The sequence below is a fragment of the Coregonus clupeaformis genome, chromosome 27, assembly GCF_020615455.1.
Source record: "Coregonus clupeaformis isolate EN_2021a chromosome 27, ASM2061545v1, whole genome shotgun sequence".
Lineage (NCBI taxonomy): Eukaryota > Metazoa > Chordata > Actinopteri > Salmoniformes > Salmonidae > Coregonus > Coregonus clupeaformis.
The window spans coordinates 8,823,594-8,835,749 of NC_059218.1; positions in this window are offsets into that span (position 1 = coordinate 8,823,594).

Genomic DNA, 12,156 nt, shown 5'->3' on the forward strand with positions numbered 1-12,156 from the left:
TATATGAACTGTAACTCAGTAAAATCTTTGAAATTGTTGCATTTTGCATTTATATTTTTGTTCAGTATATATACACTACTGTTCAAAAGTTTGGAGTCACTTAGAAATGTCCTTGTTTTCGAAAGAAAAGCAAAAAAATTTGTCCATTAAAATAACATCAAATTGATCAGAAATACAGTGTAGACATTGTTAATGTTGTAAATGGCTATTGTAGCTGGAAACTGCAGATTTTTTATGGAATATCTACATAGGCGTACAGAGGCCCATTATCAGCAACCATCAGTCCTGTGTCCCAATGGCACGTTGTGTTTGCTAATCCAAGTTTATCATTTTAAAAGGCTAATTGACCATTAGAAAACCCTTTTGCAATTATGTTAGCACAGCTGAAAACTATTGTGCTGATTAAAGAAGCAATAAAACTGGCCTCTTGAGACTAGTTGAGTATCTGGAGCATCAGCAATTGTGGGTTCGATTACAGGCTCAAAATGGCCAGAAACAAATAACTTTCTTCTGAAACTCATCAGTCTATTCTTGTTCTGAGAAATTAAGGCTATTCTATGCGAGAAATTGCCAAAAAACTGAAGATCTCGTACAACGCTGTGTACTACTCCCTTCACAGAACAGCGAAAACTGGCTCTAACCAGAATAGAAAGAGGAGTGGGATGCCCCGGTGCACAACTGAGCAAGAGGACAAATACATTAGTGTCTAGTTTGAGAAACAGGCACCTCACAGGTCCTCAACTGACAGTTTCATAAAATAGTACCCGCAAAACACCAGTCTCAACGTCAACAGTGAAGAGGTGACTCCGGGATGCTGACCTTCTAGGCAGAGTTGCAAAGAAAAAGCCATATCTCAGACTGCCCATCTTAATCTTTTATTTTTATTGGTCAGTCTGAGATATGGCTTTTTATTTGCAACTCTGCCTAGAAGGTCAGCATCCCGGAGTCGTCTCTTCACTGTTGACGTTGAGACTCGTGTTTTGTGGGTACTATTTAATGAAGCTGCCAGTTGAGGACCTGTGAGGTGCCTGTTTATAAAAAATGAAAAACAGAAATACCTTATTTACAAAAGTATTCAGAGCCTTTGCTATGAGACTCAAAATTGAGCTCAGGTGCATCCTGTTTCCATTGATCATTGTTGAGATGTTTCTACAACTTGATTGGAGTCCACCTGTGGTAAATCCAATTGATTGGACATGATTTGGAAAGGCACAAACGTCTCTATATAAGGTCACACATTTGACAGTGCATGTCAGAGCAAAAACCAAGCTATGAGGTCGAAGGAATTGTAAGTAGAGCTCTGAGACAGGATTGTGTCGAGGCACAGATCTGGGGAAGGGTACCAAAAAATGTCTGCAGCACTGAAGGTCCCCAAGAACACAGTGGCCTCCATCCTTCTTAAATGGAAGAAGTTTGGAACTACCAAGACTCTTCCTAGAGCTGGCCGCCCGGCCAAACTGAGCAATCGGGGAGAAGGGCCTTGGTCAGGGAGGTGACCATGAACCCAATGGTCACTCTGACAGAGCTCCAGAGTTCCTCTGTGGAGATGGGAGGACCTTCCAGAATAACAACCATCTCTGCAGCACTCCACCAATCAGGCCTTTATGGTAGAGTGGCCAAACAGAAGCCAATCCTCAGTAAAAGGCACATGACAGCCTGCTTGGAGTTGCCAAAAGGCACCTAAACGACTCTCATATCATGAGAAACAAGATTGAACTCTTTGGCCTGAATGCCAAGCGTCACGTCTGGAGGAAACCTGGCACCATCCCTACGGTGAAGCATGGTGGTGGCAGCATCATGCTGTGGGGAGGTCTTTCAGCGGCAGGGACTGGGAGACTAGTCAGGATCAAGGGAAAGATGAACGGAGCAAATTACAGAGAGATCATTGATGAAAACCTGCTCCAGAGCACTCAGGACCTCAGACTGGGGCGAAGATTCACCTTCCTACAGCACAACAACCCTAAGCACACAGCCAAGACAACGCAGCAGTGGCTTCGGGACAAGTCTCTGAATGTCCTTGAGTGGCCCAGCCAGAGCACGGACTTGAACCCGATCGAACATCTCTGGAAAGACCTGAAAATAGCTGTGCAGTGACGCTCCCCATCCAACCTGACAGAGCTTGAGAGGATCTGCAAAGAAGAATGGGAGCAACTGCTCGGCCTCCGACCGCAAGGCACTACAGAGGGTAGTGCGTACAGCCCAGTACATCACTGGGGCCAAGAGTCCTGACATCCAGGACCTCTATACCAGGCGATGTCAGAGGAAGGCCCTAAAAATTATCAAAGACTCCAGCCACCCTAGTCATAGACTGTTCTCTCTGCTACCGCATGGCAAGCGGTACCGGAGCACCAAGTCTAGATCCAAAAGGCTTCTTAACAGCTTCTACCCCCAAGCCATAAGACTCCTTAACAGCTCATCATGGCTAGCCGGACTATTTGCATTTTTTTTTTAACTGCATTGTTGGTTAAGGGCTTGTAAGTAAGCATTTCACTGTAATGTTTACACCTGTTGTATTTGGCGCATGTGGCAAATACAATTTGATTTGATTTGACTCAAGGCTTTAATCACTGCCAAAGGTGCTTCAACCAAGTACTAAGTGCAAAAATGTCTAAAAACCTGTTTTTGCTTTTTCATTTTATGGTATTGTGTGTAGATTGATTAGGGGAAAACACTATTTAATCCATTTTAGAATAAGGCTGTAATGTAACAAAATGTGGAAAAAGTCAAGGGGTCTGAATACTTTCCAAAGGCATGTATATACTTTCCTGATCTTATATGTCTCAGATATAGGACAGACACTTTCTTTAGATTTGTTTGGGGACTATCTGTTTATCCATGAATGAAGCTGTCATTCAATGCCAAATGGGTCAAATTCAATGTTTCATCGAATATATTTTTTTTTATACCTTACGGGGTAAAACTCCAAATCAAATAGTTTAATGATCCTTGGTATGACCATCTTAAAATAATTCCATATATTCGTTTCCATCCAACCTTTTTATGCCAGTAAAGTAGCCTATGTGTCGGATAAAAAATGTCACGACAAAGCATGCAGTTTATTACGCTTTCAATAAATATGGAGAGTCTTATTCTGGTGACATGATGATCGATGCTTGGCTGCCATTTGACAAATACAAATAATCTCACACTTTTTTCCATAATAATCTCATCATGTAAGTAGGCACTGCACTGTATCTGCAAACTGTTGGCTAGAGCGCACGTGTCAATACCAGACGTCGCTTTACCTGCACAACAGTTTTGTGACAAAACCATCAGTAGGCCTAGAGTTGAAAATGCGATGGAAACCCATAAAACTTTATTCGATACATTGGAATTTAACCACATTAACCATATTTATCAGCAACAAGTCAATTTGATGGAAACACAACTCTGATGGGAAAATGTGCCAGGGTTTCCCTTAGCCAGTAATTGCGGCTTTTGGCCAATAAAAAAATGAAAAGCCAAATACTAAAATTGTAGTGGGCCAAATTGCCTAGGAGAGTCTGTCTATCACAGCCTACACCCCGAATTTGCGATTCAGCACCATTCTCTCACACCTTGCGCACATGTGAGCCTGCTGCTGGGGGGAGAGAGAGGGAGAGAGGAGCCTTGACCTAGGCCACTGTTGATTGTGAAGATGGAAGGCTTTTTCATTGAAGTATAACAAACGTAACAGGAAAAAGAGTATGAAAAGCCTACAAGGTGAATTTAAAATAAGTTTTAATGTTGTAATGGAAGATGAGAAGAATGTTGTCATTTTCAAATGCAGGCTACTGTGCAAATTCCTATTCAGGTAGGATGCAATTTTGTTTGTTTGTCATTATTATTATTATTGTATATCATTGTTATTATTGTAAGCCTATTTATTAATTGAAACCTGTTTTTTAAATATGCAAAACCTGTTTTGTTCAATTCTGTTGAGACATTTTATTGGCTAAATTAAATTTGATCAGTCTTTTTAATTTGTGCTCCATCTTTAGTTTAAGATATGTTATAAGTATGTATGTTGTAAAATGTCTGTCATTTGGTGGGAATGGTAGGCACTTGCCTTTGTTGGTTATTGCTGCAATATAGCCTGTTCAAAACTGTTGTGAAGGTTTAAACTAGTTCACAATTGTTTTATTTCGTACTGTTGAGCCATTTTCTTTGGCCAAATTAAGTTCCAACTGTAATTCCCTATAAACAATGGCTTGACTTACTTTTGATATTACCCTAATAAAGTTTAGAAACGTTTGTGAATGTTTGGTATGGTGTGGCTATTATTAAGCTTTAGCTACTGCAAGTCCATAATATGAAGGCAGTGTGCACCGGCACTCCAACTGACTCCAACAGTTGAACTTGAGGTGAGGAAAAATGTTTCAGGCCTACCAGAGTAACTTCTATAATCTAACAATATAATGCTTCTCTTTATACAAAATATTCTGATAGAAAATTTATGAATTAAACTCCCTCGTTTATATCTATACGTTTATATCTGTATAGCAGATGCAGTAGCCATCTGGCATGAAGAAATGCATGTCGGTGTCGTAGCATGCCGCCGGCATATCTCTATCTCTCTCTCTTTCTCTCTCTATCTCTCTGGGGATAGACCTAAGCTTCTCTTCCATTATATAGGCTATTTTTGTAAATAATAATATCATACAGTGGACACCTAAGTCTATAAGCCTATGCATGCAATGCTCTGATGCATTTAGTGCTCAAATCTCTGACAGCTGAACCGTGGGGTGGATAATTATTAGTTTCAGGAAAGTATCCTGAAGTTTTGCATATGCTACACATCGAAACACAACGAATAGTGTTTTGGTAATTTGATATAGGCTGTTTTTAAGGACACGTAAATGTGGCTCATTTGGCCAATATCCCTTGTTTATTGATGGTGCGAAGTTGGATCTGAATGCATATGGATGTCCAAAAATGTCCCGTACATTAAAATCTTCCAGGTCACTTGGTCACAGGGGCCAAATTTTCCTAAAGGAAACCCTGAAATGCTCATATTGTTTATATGCAGACTTTAGAATATTCGCATGAAAATCTGTCGCCAGTTGGATGGAAACCTAGCTATAGACACCCTAAAGACTGTGTCTAGTGCGCTAGTCCAGTGTCACTTTGATTATGCCTGCACATCATGGTTCACCAGCAGCCCCAAACATCTAAAGGATAAGATACAGATTAAGGTTGAATATTTCCACTGTATTTTAAAGATGTTTCATCCCCAGAACAATCACTTTCCCCCGGGTAACCCGATATTTCCCGCCCAAACCGGAAGTGTCATTCTAAAGCATATAAAGCAGGCGGCAGGTTTACTTGATTAAGTAAATAAAACAAGCTCCAGTAAGCAAATCTTTTTGAGTGTGGACTGTATTACTGTATTGTATTATACTATATTATATGGACTGGAATTACGCACCTCTTTCAAACCATGAACCTGGTAGACAACGTGATGTTGGTGTAGGACATGCGGCCTACAAAGTTACAATTATAGGCTAGCAAATTCGATTTTAATTTGGAAATATAATAGGGCCTATTTTAAATGTTTATAATTAGTAGGCTGATACATGCATACCTTTCATAATATTTCCCTCAATGTTGAGCGATGTGCGTATTAGCCTACCTCCTCTTTCTGTATTGTTGCTTCGTTCCTTCCTCGATTTCAACAGTTAAATTAAATGTTTTGTTGTCCTGATCTTCATCATACTTGAATAATATAGGACTAGAATAAGATGCAGATGGCATTCTTTTCTCGAAGACAAAGATTTAATGGTTACGGATCTGAACAAATAACTGCTACAGCCTACCGCAATCCTGCATTCTCTCTTCTTTCAATCTCCCCGGCCTGTGGCCGTGAGTTCCATTGGCTGATGTATTTAAAATTCAGCATCCAAGACCTTGTATCCCTCTTCTAGTCTAGTTATTCCTCTGACTCCAAGAGCTAAGGAGAGTATTTTAAGGAGAGAGGCCAGCGTAGCGCATGGTGCATATTGCACAAGAGACAGAGGCTATATGTTGGAAACCTATGCAGTCCATCATTTATTTGCTAAATATAAGGCTAATAACTGTATTCAATTTATTACCTGAAATTATTACCTGAAAGAGGTAGGCTAGGACAATTTCAAATATTTTACTGATTACTGTTCATTTAAAGGAAATCAGTCAATTGAAATAAATAAATTAGGCCCTAATCTATGGATTTCACATGACTGGGAATACAGATATGCATCTGTTGGTCACAGATACCTTTAAAAAAAGGTAGGGGCGTGGATCAGAAAACCAGCCAGTATCTGGTGTGATTACCATTTGCCTCAAGCAGCATGACACATCTCCTTCCCATAGAGTTGATCAGGCCTGTGGAATTTTGTTCCACTCCTCTTCAATGGTTGCGCGAAGTTGATGGATATTAGCGGGAACTGGAACACGCTGTTGTACACATCGATCCAGAGCATCCCAAACATGCTCAATAAGTGACATATCTGGTGAGTATGCAGGCCATGGAAGAACTGGGACATTTTCAGCTTCCAGGAATTGTGTACAAATCCTTGCGACATGGGGCCGTGCATTATCATGCTGAAACATGAGGTGATGGCGGCGTATGAATGGCAGGACAATGGGCCTCAGGATCTCGTCACGGTGTCTCTGTGCATGCTCGTGTGCACACTGATTTAAAGCAAAAATACTCAAGTAATATGCTGTTGCACGTCACTACATCAAAGTTATTATTTTGGGGCAGAAATGCCTTCTGGAACATGTGAACTTTCATGTGCCTTAATAACAAACTTGTATTCCAACCGTAAATACAAATAAAATTGAAAAATTACGAGCCTAGTTGGTTTAGCCACGGAAAAAGACAGGAACATTCCCGCTAGTCATGATTGGCTGAGATAATGGATGGGCTGGACATGCCGGGAGATGAGTTTGGATTGGTCTGCCATGTAGCACGCTTCTGTTTATAACATGAGCTGCTCAGTATGTATGTTGATAGTCCTTTCTACCACACTGTTTTTGAAATATATAACGTTAGCCATCGAGAACTACAAAAGTTTTGCTACTTTTCTCAACAACATTGATGCCCTGAATTTAGCAGGCGCTATCGACAGACCAGTTGGAAAAAGTAATTTGCTACTTTCTGCACATGCCACGGTCAATGTGAACCGGAGTGACTTGACAAAACGCTGGCCAAACAAGATGTAGCTACAAACAAACAAAATGTCAATGGTTCCAGTGTGCCTTGAAGCGTTCATCCATGTATACAGGTAAGAGATTAGCTACATTTTCATATATTATAAGTTTCTAATTTTGTCAGAAAGTAATTTTCATTGCAAGTTAAAGCATAATGTTAGCTAGCTAGCAAACATTAGCTTGCTGGCTCGCTAGCTAACGTTATGTGTATGATCTGTATAGTAATATTATTTGAATCAGAAATCCATTTGCATTCTTAGTTATAGCCTAATGTTAGCTAGCTAACATTGAACCTGGTTGGTTAGCTTTAGCTACCTGCAGATTCATACTACAGCTATGACAATGTTTGTATTGGTTGGTAGTAGTATGAGTTGGGATTATGCCGGTTAATTGTTTAGCTAGCTAGCCAGCTAGGTACATGTCTAAACAAAAGACAAAAGACTACATGTCTAAATAAAACACTTCACCAGATGATTACAAGACCCATCAAGTTAGCCAGGTGTGTCTGTGGGTGATACGGCCATCTATTGTATTTCATGAACATGTCTAGACAATAGTGACCCATCCACTTAGCTAGCTGTGGCTGGGGGTTGGTTATGGCATTTACTTCACATGACCCATCAATTTAGACAAGTGTGTCGGGTAAGCGTCATCTAATATTTATTAAATATTTTTATCTGGACACTTTCTGTTTTTGATATTGCTACTATGCAAATAACCATTTCACTGTACTGTTTACACCTTCTGTATCCTGTGCATGTGACAAATCAATGTTTTATTTTATTTGATATAGTGTATGTTTACCAGAGACCGTAATATGAAGAACAACATGAACTGCACCAAAGTCAGATTAGGATAAAGGCCAAGGAATAGATTAAGTGTATTTTTACCTGGAGTTTTTCCTTATTGTAGGCTACTACTTTCACCACTTTTAGTCTTGCAATCTTTGGTTGTTTATTCAACTAATCACTCTGTTTAGCAAATGGCCTCACATGTGAAGCCTTAAAGACATTGGTGGGGCTAAGGCTTAAGAGGGTGTGAACGATGCTGAATGGGTGTAAACAAATAAGAGCTCTCCAGTAGGTGTACCAAAATTTTCAAGGACCATTTTCTCAAAAGTGGGGTTACAAGTTTATCAACTTTCAAAGCAGAATTACTTTCCCATTGCAGTTTATGATATACAATTTTCTAGCTCTGAGTCTCTACTTTTATCCAATGTAAAAAAACACAATTTCAAATGTTGCTACATAAGACCGAATCGAGGTGGTCAGGCATTCACAGTCCAAGATAAACTAAATGGACTGTGAATGCCTGCTGGAGGTAAGCAGGAGGTAAGCTTCTCATTTGGTGTTGAGTAAAGCTTAACCATGTATTAGATCGTAGGTTGGTAGTTAGTTGTAGTTAGGTATTGTATTTATTATAGGTTAGTATTGTTGTTATTGTAGGTTTCCGTAGGTAATTGTAGGTTAGTATCGAAGCACGAGGCTAGCTAGCTAGCGGGTAGCTACTGGTAACGATTAGCTGTTTCCAATGTTAAATGTGCTGCTAGCCAACATTTAATTTTTGCTGCGTTATGCGTTATGAAAGGAACTAGACACGGACATGAATTATCTGTTTAGTGTGCTAACACACTCTTGGCAGTTTGTTGTAACCAAGTATTGGTGCTAAATTGTGTGTTAATGGATGCTAGCTTGCTAGTTAGCTACGGCGTCATAGCTAGGTATCGTGGGTAGTTACTGTGTCTTGGCAGTGTCTTCCGCCGTGCCGGCTGTAGCACGAAGCGAGCTAACTAGCCGTTTTTTTCGAACAGAGTCAGAGTCAACACAGTAGCCATTGTGTGCCGGGTGTAGCACGAAGCTAGCTAGCTAGCCGTTCTTCAAACAAAGTCAACACAGTGGCCATTGCTAGCTACCCAACACGACCAGCGAACTGTACGGTAGTAGCTAATTACAATATACTTGTCCTAGCTAGCCAACGTTGAATCATTGCTGCGTCATGAAAGGAACTTGACACAGACACGAATGATCTGTTTAGTGTGTTATCACACTATTGGTGGTTTGCTGTGACCAAGTGTTTGTGCTAAACTGTGTGTTACTGGATGCTAGCATGCTAGTTAGCTAGTTAACACACTATTGGTGGTTTGTTGTGACCAAGTATTGGTGCTTAACTGTGTGTTAAACTGTGTGTTATTGGATGCTAGCATGCTAGTCAGCTATGGTGTCATAGTTAGCTAGCTGAATAAAGTGGGTTGAGTCTATTCCTTTAAACATTGAACAACTGTGGTTCACAACAATTTCTGATTTCTAAAGGTGGAAGTTGGGAGAGTTTTTTGTTCGGGTGGTTCAGTGAAACAATTTTAGTTTCTGAGGTAGAAGTTTTTGGTGAGGGAGGCCCCCTCTCTCCTCTCCCAGATGCTTAGCTCATTTCATTCCGATCTCCTCTGCATTTTTGTAGCCATTTGCTACAGCCTGTCAACTATGCCTCTGCCTATCCCTGTTCTCTCCTCTCTGCACAGGCTACACAAACAACGCACCACACCGCGCGGCTGCTGCCTCTCTAACCTGGTGGTCCCTGCACGCACCCCTCACCTGGAGTTCCAGGTCGCAGGCAGCCTCTGGAACTGCCGTTCTGCTGCCAACAAAGCTGACTTCATCCCAGCCTATGCCAACCTCCAGTCCCTCGACTTCCTGGCGCTGACGGAAACATGGATCACCACTGAAAACACGGCTACTCCTACTGCTCTCTCCTCGTCTGACCATGTGTTCTCGCATACCCCGAGAGCATCTGGTCAGAGGGGTGGTGGTACAGGAATCCTCATCTCTCCCAAGTGGACATTCTCAATTTTTCCCCTAACCCATCTGTCTATCTCCTCATTTGAATTCCATGCTGTCACAGTCACTAGCCCATTTAAGCTTAATATCCTTGTCATCTATCGCCCTCCAGGTTCCCTTGGAGAGTTCATCAACGAGCTTGACGCCTTGATAAGTTCCTTTCCTGAGGATGGCTCACCCCTCACAGTTTTGGGGGATTTCAACCTCCCTATGTCCACGTTTGACTCATTTCTCTCTGCCTCCTTCTTTCCACTCCTCTCCTCTTTTGACCTCACCCTCTCACCGTCCCCCCTACTCACAAGGCAGGCAATACGCTTGACCTCATCTTCACTAGATGCTGCTCCTCTACTAATCTCACTGCAACTCCCCTCCAAGTCTCCGACCACTACTTTGTTTCCTTTTCTCTCTCGCTCTCCTCCCACACTACTCACTCTGCCCCTACACAGATGGTAATGCGCCGCCGCAACCTTCGCTCTCTCTCTCCCACTACTCTCTCCTCTTCCATCCTATCATCTCTTCCCTCTGCTCAATCCTTCTCCCTCCAATCTCCTGATTCTGCCTCCTCAACCCTCCTCTCCTCCCTTTCTGCATCCTTTGACTCTCTGTGTCCCCTATCCTCCCGGCCGGCTCGGTCCTCCCCTCCAGCTCCGTGGCTTGATGACTCACTGCGAGCTCACAGAACAGAGCTCCGGGCAGCGGAGCGGAAATGGAAGAAAACTAAACTCCCTACCGACCTGGCATCTTTTCACTCCCTCCTCTCTACATTTTCTTCATCTGTTTCTGCTGCTAAGGCCACCTTCTACCACTCTAAATTCCAAGCATCTGCCTCTAACCCTAGGAAGCTCTTTGCCACATTTTCCTCCCTCCTGAATCCCCCCTCCTCTCTCTCTGTGGATGACTTCGTCAACCACTTTGAAAAGAAGGTTGACGACATCCGATCCTCGTTTGTTAAGTCTAATGACACTGCTGGTCCTGCTCACACTGCCCTACCCTATGCTTTGACTTCTTTCTCCCCTCTCTCTCCAGATAAAATCCTGCGACTTGTGACTGCAGGCCGCCCAACAACCTGCCCGCTTGACCCCATCCCCTCCTCCCTTCTCCAGACCATCTCCGGTGACCTTCTCCCCTACCTCACCTCGCTGATCAACTCATCCTTGACCGCCCGGCCATGTCCCTTCCGTCTTCAAGAGAGCGAGAGTTGCTCCCCTTCTCAAAAAAACCAACACTCGACCCCACTGATGTCAACAACTACAGACCAGTATCCCTTCTCTCTTTTCTTTCCAAAACTATTGAGCGTGCCGTCTTTAGCCAACTCTCTTGCTATCTCTCTCAGAATGACCTTCTTGATCCAAACCAATCAGGTTTCAGGACTGGTCATTCAACTGAGACTGCTCTCCTCTGTGTCACGGAGACTCTCCGCACTGCTAAAGCTAACTCTCTCTCCTCTGCTCTTGTCCTTCTAGACCTGTCTGCTGCCTTTGATACTGTGAACCATCAGATCCTCCTCTCCACCCTCTCCGAGCTGGGCATCTCCGGCGCGGCTCACTCCTGGATTGCGTCCTACCTGACCGGTCGCTCCCTACCAAGTGGCGTGGCGAGAAGCTGTCTCCGCACCACGTGCTCTCACCACTGGTGTCCCCCAAGGCTCAGTTCTAGGCCCTCTCCTTTTCTCCCTATACACCAAGTCACTTGGCTCTGTCATATCCTCACATGGTCTCTCCTATCATTGCTACGCTGACGATACACAACTAATCTTCTCCTTTCCCCCCTTCTGATAACCAGGTGGCGAATCGCATCTCTGCATGTCTGGCAGACATATCAGTATGGATGACGGATCACCACCTCAAGCTGAACCCTGGCAAGACGGAGCTGCTCTTCCTCCCGGGAAGGACTGCCCGTTCCATGATCTCGCCATCACGGTTGACAACTCCGCTGTGTCCTCCTCCCAGAGTGCGAAGAGCCTAGGCGTGACCCTGGACAACACCCTGTCGTTCTCCGCCAACATCAAGGCGGTGACCCGCTCCTGCAGGTTCATGCTCTACAACATTCGGAGAGTACGACCCTGCCTTACACAGGAAGCGGCACAGGTCCTAATCCAGGCACTTGTCATCTCCCGTCTGGACTACTGCAACTCGCTGTTGGCTGGCCTCCC